This window comes from Zea mays, chromosome 6, assembly GCF_902167145.1.
Source record: "Zea mays cultivar B73 chromosome 6, Zm-B73-REFERENCE-NAM-5.0, whole genome shotgun sequence".
Taxonomy (NCBI): Eukaryota; Viridiplantae; Streptophyta; class Magnoliopsida; order Poales; family Poaceae; genus Zea; species Zea mays.
Window position 1 is genome coordinate 33,157,319 of NC_050101.1, and position 11,470 is coordinate 33,168,788.

Genomic DNA, 11,470 nt, shown 5'->3' on the forward strand with positions numbered 1-11,470 from the left:
TGGTTATAAGGTTACTTAAGGTTTGGTTAAAAATTACCCATGTTTTGCACATTTGCTCACTCTCTTTCCCCTCTTAACCATGGTTTTGGGAGATAGGGTTTAAGAGAGGTCTAGGGTTCTTCCCCCCTCTCCCTTCCAAGGTAGTAAGGGTACAAGGATTTGAGTAATGCTTCTCAGGTCATTAACAAACTTTGATTAACACATGATCTCCAAGTTCTTATGTGTTTCCCTAAGCCTCTACCACATGTGATCACAGTCCTTAGTGCCAGGTGTGCTCTAGCCATAGTAACACCTGAGGTGTTACAAAGACAACCATAACAACATGAACTAAATTAACCAGTGCGCACCACTAGTCAAAAACAAACATCCTTTGGCAAGAAGCTTCTAATTAAATCATGACTGCGCCTAAGCAGTGTTATTATGAGAGTGAAGGTGGATGTGCTGCTACTTCCCACTTCCCTGTATGAGCAACAAGCACCTGCATTAAGTAATATAAGAGTGAGATGAAACATCTCAGCAAGCGAATTGTTTTGACGAGATATTTAAACCACAAATTGAATTAATCAACATTTTAAAAGAATCACAATTAAGATCAGAAATACTTGTAGATATAGAACTCAGTAGTCCCAATATAACCAATACCATCTCATTTCCTCGAACAACCACCATAGGTTCTATAACACTTCTCTGCGTCAATAAAACCTACAAATATCACTTCATTGTATGCATAGGAATGCTAAGTGTAGGTACTCTGTCTTCATACCTTTGAAGGTATAAAACCACATCATCTGCAAATATCACTTCAATGAATGCATATGAATGCAATGCATATGTCCTCTGCCTTCATACCTCTAAGGGTATGAAGCCACATCATACCCCTCCTCGGGCAACGTACGATGCTAAGTTGTACCGGTATGGTCGGACCATAGGTCACGACCCAACTTCAGATGCAAGTGAATCATGCAATGTATATGGCATGCTGCATTTATCAATATACTTCACTTCCTTCACATACAATACAACCTCAAATAATACTTCATTTACCTTCAGATACAATACCAACCTCAAATAATACTTCATTTACCTTCAGGGGTGTGAATTAATCTCATGAGTCATACTCAAATCATAATCATCATCAATATATGATTGAGCATTAGTATAATGCAAGCAAGTAAAGCATCACCATATAGTCCAATTATGAAAGAATCCAATACTTCTGAATATTAGAGTGTAAGCAATAGAAATAACAGGTCAGAACGGAAGCAACCACCGCTACATTCACTTGCCTTCATCGAAGAAGAAGAAATGTACTAGGCATGATCTGGAGTGTAGCCACCTAGGGTTTTCCCCAATAAAATCTTCAAGAAGAGATGGTGAAGAACATCTCCTTGATCCTCTCTTCCTCTTCAATTCAACGTGCTCCTCCTCTTCTCGATCCTTGCTGCGTGGGGGGGGGGGATCTAGAGGGAGGAGGGAGACATGGAGAGGGTAGGGGGCGGCTGCCATTGGGGAGGAGAGCAAGAGAGGGAGGGGCGGCTGCAACCCAATTGGGGAGAAGGAGAGGGGGGGGGGCTAGGGTTTTGGAGGAGAGGGGGGCTCCCATCCACTGGATCGAGATCAATGGCCCAAACTCGCTCTCCCCTTTGAGCTCCTGACCCCAGCGGAAAAATGCCAAAAGATCTACTGTTTTCTGAGGAATGCCTCCTGAAACTCCAAACCCCAATGCCACAGAACATCAAAGAAAAGAGAAAAAAAGTTTAACTTCTTTTCAGAAAATTGGGGTATCACACTCTACCCCCCTTAAAAAGAATTCTTCCTCGAATTCGACCACTCCAACAAAACATCCAAGGTACCCCATATAGCAGCACCATGCAAAACATGGGTCCATTATTGGTCTTAATTAACATAAGAACTTCTACATCGACTAATTGTCTAAGGAAACTACAACACCTGACATCAAGCATGAACCAACATGTAATGAAGCTCAAACCAAGTCATAGATGCAATCAACACTACGATTTCACAACATCAAATTTGGATGCAGCCATACATCAGCATCAATGTCTTAAAACGACACTTTTTTATGAAGGGGTAATACGCACTAAGCACAACCTTTACCAACTTTAACAATTCATTTTAATTCAATGGTGAAACATCCACACCAGATGTATGTATAAGAAGATCAAACACCTCACCTCACAGCACCACGAAACAAGTAGTTCTATTGAAACAAAACTCCTAATCTTCCTAAACCTTGTTCTTGCCATAATGAAAAGATAATCATGTAATCTAACATACTTTGCACCCCACCAAAAGGGAGAAAATCTACAGAACTAATGGAGAAATAAAGCCGATAAGAAGCCAATAACATCTTGAGTGGCACAGTTCATCGAAGAAATGCCAAAAACTCTACATAGAGCATTGACAGCCCAACAACAACACAATACTTGCTTAACCCATGTCACTATACTTCATTCAACATCTCAACTAAGAAAAATATCCAACTAGTAAGGTTAACCTACACATAATATGTCTTCATCTACTGTAGTTTAGAAACTTACATTTCATTCTATCATATGATGCACTCAAAGTACTAGACCTAAAGGGTCAATACTAACCCCGTAATCCTTCACACATTTGGCAACCATCTCAAGCTGATGCAAAAACCACATCATTTAGGAATAGGTGACTAACCACACACAACCAACTCTAGGCTAGGCAATGCCTTCATTCAAACCAATAGATAAGTGGTCCAACAATGGCTCCACAAACATACATCAGGGAGAGAACCATCAGATCCTCCACATATTAATACATAATCAATGGATCAAGAAAATCAAAGATTTTATTCTACAATTAGCATGACTAACATGCAACCACTTTAAACCACATCTAGGCTTTGTGGCTACTAAAACACACGATAGAAGAGAGACATGTAAGCCATTTTGGCTATGTAAAGACTTCCCCCCAAAATCCATATAAAAGTACCAATATTCATTTCTTTTAGAACTGGTTTCTCGACATAAACAATCATTCTTTGCAAAGATAGTTGGAGCTATCCACCAACCGCCCAACAACTTAAATTCAAATTAATGGTTACCTTGTAACCCAAAACACGCAACTCCCACTCCTCTTAGAAACATCCTCAATCAAGCATATATAACAATATTATTGTAATAAAACTCAACCATGAAAAACATGTTGAAAACAACATAGGCATACCTGTATATCACCAGCATAATAGCAACTTCAATCTCACAAAAGACCAGCGATATCAATCGCATTAATAAAACAATATCAAAATTTAGAAATGAATTATATGAGGCATTAAGTCATAAACAACTTACCATATCATCGTAAAGGATTAGGGAGGGTGAAATTATTTCATCTGCACTTCAAAGACATTAACATATATCAAAGATATTTGAACCCATACCCTTCCTATATGTGCAAGTGTGTCAAATTTATCTTCAAATTGCCAAGAATCTAAAGCCTATGCTTTGATACCAACTATAACACCCCAGGATCCATAGACACCCTAGAATGCTACTAAACTACACCTCTAACATTCGTATATAAAATTTCGACAGCATCTCCTTTGAAAATTGCATAAACGGGGAAGCAACAAAGTATAAATAGATATCATGATAAGAAAACATAATCGACATTAATAATCTGCTAGCAATGGGAAGACAACCATAACAGTATGGACTAAATTAACCAGTGCGCACCACTAGTCAGAAAGAAACATCCTTTGGCAAGAAGCTTCTAATTAAATCATGACTGCGCCTAAGCAACGTTATTATGAGAGTGAAGGTGGATGTGCTGCTATTTCCCACTTCCCTGGATGAGCAACAAGCACCTGCATTGAGTAATGCAACAGTGAGATGAAACATCTCAGCAAGCGAATTGTTTTGACGAGATATTTAAACCACAAATTGAATTAATCAACATTTTAAAAGAATCACAATTAAGATCAGAAATACTTGTAGATATAGAACTCAGTAGTCCCAATATAACCAATACCATCTCATTTCCTCGAACAACCACCATAGGTTCTATAACACTTCTTTGCGTCAACAAAACCTGCAAATATCACTTCAATGTATGCATAGGAATGCAAAGTGTAGGTACTCTGTCTTCATACCTCTGAAGGTATAAAACCACATCATCTGCAAATATCCCTTCAATGAATGCATATGAATGCAATGCATATGTCCTCTACCTTCATACCTCTAAGGGTATGAAGCCACATCGTACCCCTCCTCGGGCAACGTACGATGCTAAGTTGTACCGGTACGGTCGGACCATAGGTCACGACCCAACTTCAGTTGCAAGTGAATCATGCAATGTATATGGCATGCTGCATTTATCAATATACTTCACTTCCTTCACATACAATACAACCTCAAATAATACTTCATTTACCTTCAGATACAATACCAACCTCAAATAATACTTCATTTATCTTCAGATACAATACCAACCTCAAATAATACTTCATTTACCTTCAGGGGTGTGAATTAATCTCATGAGTCATACTCGAATCATAATCATCATCAATATATGATTGAGCATCAGTATAATGCAAGCAAGTAAAGCATCACCATAGAGTCCAATTATGAAAGAATCCAATACTTCTGAATATTAGAGTGTAAGCAATAGAAATAACAGGTCAGAACGGAAGCAACCACCGCTACATTCACTTGCCTTCATTGAAGAAGAAGAAATGTACTATGCATGATCTGGAGTGTAGCCACCTAGGCTTTTCCCCAAGAAAATCTTCAAGAAGAGATGGGGAAGAACATCTCCTTGATCCTCTCTTCCTCTTCAATTCAACATGCTCCTCCTCTTCTCGATCCTTGCTGTGTGGGGGGGGGGGGATCTAGAGTTAGGAGGGAGACATGGAGAGGGTAGGGGGCGACTGCCATTGGGGAGGAGAGCAAGAGAGGGAGGGGGGCGGCTGCAACCCAATTGGGGAGAAGGAGAGGGGGGGGGGGGGGCTAGGGTTTTGGAGGAGAGGGGGGCTCCCATCCACCGGATCGAGATCAATGGCCCAAACTCGCTCTCCCCTTTGAGCTCCTGACCCCAGCGGAAAAAAATGCCATAAGATCTACTATTTTCTTAGGAATGCCTCCTGAAACTCCAAACCCCAATGCCACAGAACATCAAAGAAAAGAGAAAAAAAGTTTAACTTCTTTTTAGAAAATTGGGGTATCACATTAATGCATTCAAACATGCATGGGGACTGAAGGAACAAGAGTGATGTTGACAGGTATGTGAAAGCCGCCTAAGGGGGGTGAATAGGCGGAATCTGAAAATTATAAACTTAAGCACAACTACAAGCCGGGGTTAGCGTTAGAAATGTAAACGAGTCCGAAAGAGAGGGCGCAAAACAAATCAACCAAGGAAATAGAGCGGATGACACGGTGATTTGTTTTACCGAGGTTCGGTTCTTGCAAACCTACTCCCCATTGAGGTGGTCACAAATACCGGGTCTCTTTCAACCCTTTCCCTCTCTCAAACGGTCACTTAGACCGAGTGAGCTTCTCTTCTCAATCAAATGGGACACTAAGTCCATTACAAGGACCACCACACAATTGGTGTCTCTTGTTTTGATTACAAGTGTTGTGAAAGCAAGAATGAGGAAGAAGAAAAGCAATCCAAGCGCAAGAGCTCAAAAGAACACAAATGTCTCTCTCTCTAGTCACTAATTTGTTTGGAGTGATTCTGGACTTGGGAGAGGATTTGATCTCTATGTTTGTGTCTTGTATTGAATGCTATAGCTCTTGTATGAGGTGTGAAGGCTGAAAACTTGGATGCCATGAATGTGGGGTGGTTGGGGGGTATTTATAGCCCCAACCACCAAAATGGCCGTTGGGGATGGCTTCTATCGACGGGCGCACCGGACACTGTCCGGTGCGCCAGCCACGTCACCCAACCGTTAGGGTTCGACCGTTGGAGCTCTGACTTGTGGGGCCACCGGACAGGTCCTGTAGACTGTCCGGTGCGCCTTCTGGCGCCTGCTCTGACTTCTGCGCGCGCAGGCGCGCACTGTAGCGCATTTAATGCCTTCGCAGACGACTGTTGGCGTGAAGTAGCCGTTGCTCCGCTGGCACACCGGACAGTCCGGTGCTACACCGGACAGTCCGGTGAATTATAGCGGAGCGGCTCCCAGAATTCCCGAAGGTGGCAAGTTTGGAGTTGGATTCCCTGGTAGACCAGACACTGTCCGGTGGCACACCGGACCGTCCGGTGCGCCAGACCAGGGCTGCCTTCGGTATACTTTGCTCCATTGTTTTGAACCCTTTCTTTTATCTTTGTATTGATTTGTTGTGAACCTTTGGCACCTGTAGAACATATTTTCTAGAGCAAACTAGTTAGTCCAATAATTTGTGTTGGACAATTCAACCACCAAAATTCATATTGGAAAAGGTTTGACCCTATTTCCCTTTCAATCTCCCCCTTTTTGGTGATTGATGCCAACACAAACCAAAGCAAATATAAAAGTGCAGAATTGAACTAGTTTGTAAAATGTAAGTGCAAAGGTTGCTTGGAATTGAAACCAATATACTTATTTCAATAGATGTGCATGGATGGTTTTCTTCTTATTTAAAATTTTGGACCACATTTGCACCACGAGTTTTGTTTTTGCAAATCTTTTGTAAAATTCTTTTCAAAATCATTTTGCAAATAGCCAGAGGTATATGAATAAGATTGAAGAAAGAATTTTCAAGATTTGAAATTTTCTCCCCTTGTCTCAAATGCTTTTCCTTTGACTAAAACAAAACTTCCCCTAAATAAAATTCTCCTCTTATTGTTCAAGAGGGTTTTGCAAGTTTTGAAGATACTACTTTCTCCCCCTTTTGAACACAATAAGATATCAATTTGAAAAACTTCATTTTTAAAATTTGGTGGTGGTGCGGTCCTTTTGCTTTGGGCTCATACTTTCTCCCCCTTTGGCATGAATCGCCAAAAACAGATACTTGTTAGTGAGATATAAGCCCTTGTTATCAAACTTTCTCCCCCTTTGGTAAATAAAGATATGAGTGAAGATTATACCATAGTGGAGAATAATGCGGAATACCGGCAAATAACAATGGAGTTGAGTGGAAGCGCCTTCTTTGCCGAATACTCCATTTCCCTTTCAATATCTATGACTAATCATAATAATACACTTGAAAACACATTAGTCATAGACATAAAAGAGATATGATCAAAGGTATAAAAATGAGCTATGTGTGCAAAGAATCAATCAAAATTCCTAGAATCAAGAATATTTAGCTCATTCCTAAGTTTGGTAAAGGATTGCTCATCTAGTGGCTTGGTAAAGATATCGGCCAATTGATCTTTGGTGTTTATATAGGCTATCTCGATATCCCCCTTTTGTTGGTGATCTCTCAGAAAGTGATACCGAATGGCTATGTGCTTAGTGCGGCTGTGTTCAACGGGATTATCCGCCATGCGGATTGCACTCTCATTGTCACATAGGAGAGGGACTTTGCTAAACTTGTAGCCATAGTCCCTAAGGGTTTGCCTCATCCAAAGCAATTGTGCGCAACAATGGCCTGCGGTAATGTACTCGGCTTCGGCGGTAGAAAGAGCTACTGAGTTTTGTTTCTTTGAAGCCAAGGACACCAGGGATCTTCCCAGAAACTAACAAGTCCCTGATGTGCTCTTCCTATTAATCTTACACCCTACCTAATCAGCATCGAAATATCCTAATAAATCAAATGAGGATCCCTTGGGGTACCAAAGACCAAACTTAGGTGTTTGAACTAAATATCTCAAGATTCGCTTCACGGCCCTAAGGTGAACTTCCTTAGGGTCGGCTTGGAACCTTGCACACATGCATACGGAAAGCATAATGTCCGGTCGAGATGCACATAAGTAGAGTAAAGAACCTATCATCGACCGGTATACCTTTTGATCTACGGATTTACCTCCCGTGTCGAGGTCGAGATGCCCATTGGTTCCCATGGGTGTCTTGATGGGCTTGGCATCCTTCATTCCAAACTTGGTGAGAATATCTTGAATGTACTTCGTTTGGCTAATGAAGGTGCCCTCTTGGAGTTGCTTTACTTGAAATCCTGGAAAATACTTCAACTCCCCCATCATAGACATCTCGAATTTTTGAATCATGATCCTACTAAACTCTTCACAAATAGATTTGTTAGTAGACCCAAATATGATATCATCGACATAAATTTGGCATACAAACAAATCATTCTCAATGGTTTTAGTGAATAAAGTAGGATCCGCCTTTCCGACTTTGAAGCCATTAGTGATAAGAAAATCTCTTAGGCATTCATACCATGCTCTTGGGGCTTGCTTGAGTCCATAAAGCGCCTTAGAGAGTTTGTAAACATGGTTAGGATACTCACTATCTTCAAAGCCGGGAGGTTGCTCAACATAGACCTCTTCCTTGATAGGTCCGTTGAGGAAGGCACTCTTCACGTCCATTTGGTAAAGCTTAAAGTCATGGTGAGTAGCATAGGCAAGTAATATTTGAATTGACTCAAGCCTAGCTACGGGTGCATAGGTTTCTCCAAAATCCAAACCTTCGACTTGTGAATACCCTTTGGCCACAAGTCGTGCCTTGTTCCTTGTCACCACACCATGCTCATCTTGTTTGTTGCGAAAGACCCACTTGGTTCCTACAACATTTTGATTAGGACGTGGAACTAAATGCGATTCCTCATTCCTTGTGAAATTGTTGAGCTCCTCTTGCATCGCCAACACCCAATCCGAATCTTGAAGTGCTTCCTCTATCCTATGTGGCTCAATAGAGGAAACAAACGAGTAATGTTCACAAAAATGAGCAACACGAGATCTAGTAGTTACCCCCTTATGAATATCTCCTAGGATGGTGTTCACGGGGTGATCTCGTTGGATTGCTTGGTGGACTCTTGGGTGTGGTGGCCTTTGATTTTGCTCATCTTCCTTGTCTTGATCATTTGTATCTCCCCCTTGATCATTGTCGTCTTCTTGAGGTGGCTCATCTTCTTGATCTTCTCCTTCATCATCTTGAGCCTCATCCTCTTCTTGAGTTAGTGGAGATGCTTGCATGGAGGAAGATGGTTGATCTTATGCTTGAATGGGCTCTTTGGATTCCTTAGGACACACATCCCCAATGGACATGTTCCTTAGCGCGACGCACGGAGCCTCTTCATCATCTAATTCATCAAGATCAACTTGCTCTACTTGAGAGCCGTTAGTCTCATCAAACATAATGTCACAAGAAACTTCAACTAGTCCAGTGGACTTGTTAAAGACTCTATATGCCCTTGTGTTTGAATCATATCCTAGTAAAAAGCCTTCTAAAGCCTTAGGAGCAAATTTGGATTTTCTACCTCTTTTAACAAGAATAAAGCATTTGCTACCAAAGACTCTAAAATATGAAACATTGGGCTTTTTACCGGTGAGGAGTTCGTAGGATGTCTTCTTGAGGATTCAGTGTAGATATAACCAGTTGATGGCGTAGCAAGCGGTGTTGACCGCCTCGGCCCAAAACCGATCCGAAGTCTTGTATTCATCAAGCATGGTTCTTGCCATGTCCAATAGAGTTCTATTCTTCCTCTCCACTACACCATTTTGTTGTGGCGTGTAGGGAGAAGAGAACTCATGCTTGATGCCCTCCTCCTCAAGAAAGCCTTCTATTTATGAGTTCTTGAACTCCGTCCTGTTGTTGCTTCTTATCTTCTTAATCCTCAATCCGAACTCATTTTGAGCTCGTCTCAAGAATCCTTTCAAAGTCTCTTGGGTTTGAGATTTATCTTGTAAAAAGAATACCCAAGTGAAGCGAGAATAATCATCCACGATAACTAAACAGTACTTACTCCCGCCGATGCTTATGTAAGGTATCGAGCCGAATAGGTCCATGTGGAGGAGCTCAAGTGGCCTGTCAGTCGTCACGATGTTCTTGTGTGGATGATGAACACCAACTTGCTTCCCTACTTGGCATGTGCTACAAATCCTGTCTTTCTCAAAATGAACATTTGTCAGTCCCAAAATATGCTCTCCCTTTAGAAGCTTGTGAAGATTCTTCATCCCAACATGGGCTAGTCGGTGATGCCAGAGCCAACCCATGTTAGTCTTAGCGATTAAGCAAGTATCGAGTTCAGCTCTATTGAAATCAACTAAGTATAGCTGACCCTCTAATACTCCTTTAAAAGCTACTGAATCATCACTTCTTCTAAAGACAGTGACACCTGTATCCGTAAAAAGACAGTTGTAACCCATTTTGCATAATTGAGGAACGGAAAGCAAGTTGTAATCTAAAGAATCTACAAGAAAAACATTGGAAATAGAGTGGTGAGGTGATATAGCAATTTTACCCAATCCTTTGACCAAACCTTGATTTCCATCCCCGAATGTGATAGCTCGCTGGGGATCTTGGTTTTTCTCGTATGAGGAGAACATTCTTTTCTCCCCAGTCATGTGTTTTGTGCACCCGCTGTCGATGATCCAACTCGAGCCCCCGGATGCATAAACCTACAAAACAGATTTAGTTCTTGATTTTAGGTACCCAAACAGTTTTGAGTCCTTTGACATTAGATAAAAGAACTTTGGGTACCCAAACATAAGTCTTTGATCCCTTATGTTTGCCCCCAACATACTTGGTAACTACCTTGCCGGATTTGTTAGTTAGCACATAAGAAGCATCAAAGGTTTTGAATGACACATTATGATCATTTGATGCTTTAGGAGTTTTTTCTTAGGCAATTTAGCATGGGTTGATTGCCTAGAACTAGATGCCTCACTCTTATACATAAAAGCATGATTAGGGCCAGAGTGAGACTTCCTAGATTGAATTCTCCTAATTTTGTGTTTGGGATAACCGGCAGGGTATAAAATGTAACCCTCGTTATCCTGAACCATGGGAGCCTTGCCCTTAACAAAATTAGACAATCTTTTATGCGGGGCATTAAGCTTGACATTGTCTCCCTGTTGGAAGCCAATGCCATCCTTAATACCAGGGCGTCTCCCACTATAGAGCATGCTTCTAGCAAATTTAAAATTTTCATTTTCTAAGTCATGCTCATTAATTTTGGCACTAAGTTGAGCTATGTGATCATTTTGTTGTTTAATTAAGGCTAAGTGATCATGAATAGCATCAACATTAACATCTCTACATCTAGTGCAAATAGTAACATGCTCAACGGAAGATGTAGAGGGTTTGCAAGTATTTAATTCAACAATCTTAGCATGCAAAATATCATTCTCATCTCTAAGATTGGAAATAGAAGCATTGCAAACATCTAGTTCCTTAGCCCTAGCAATCAATTTTTCATTCTCATTTCTAAGGCTAGCAAGAGAGGTATTCAATTGATCAATATTAGCAATTAAATTGGCATTATCATTTCTAAGACTAACAATTGAATCATCACACACATCAAAATTTTCAACCTTAGCAGTTAGTTTTGCATTTTCATTTCTAAGGTTGGAAACAATGTCATGGCAAGTGCTT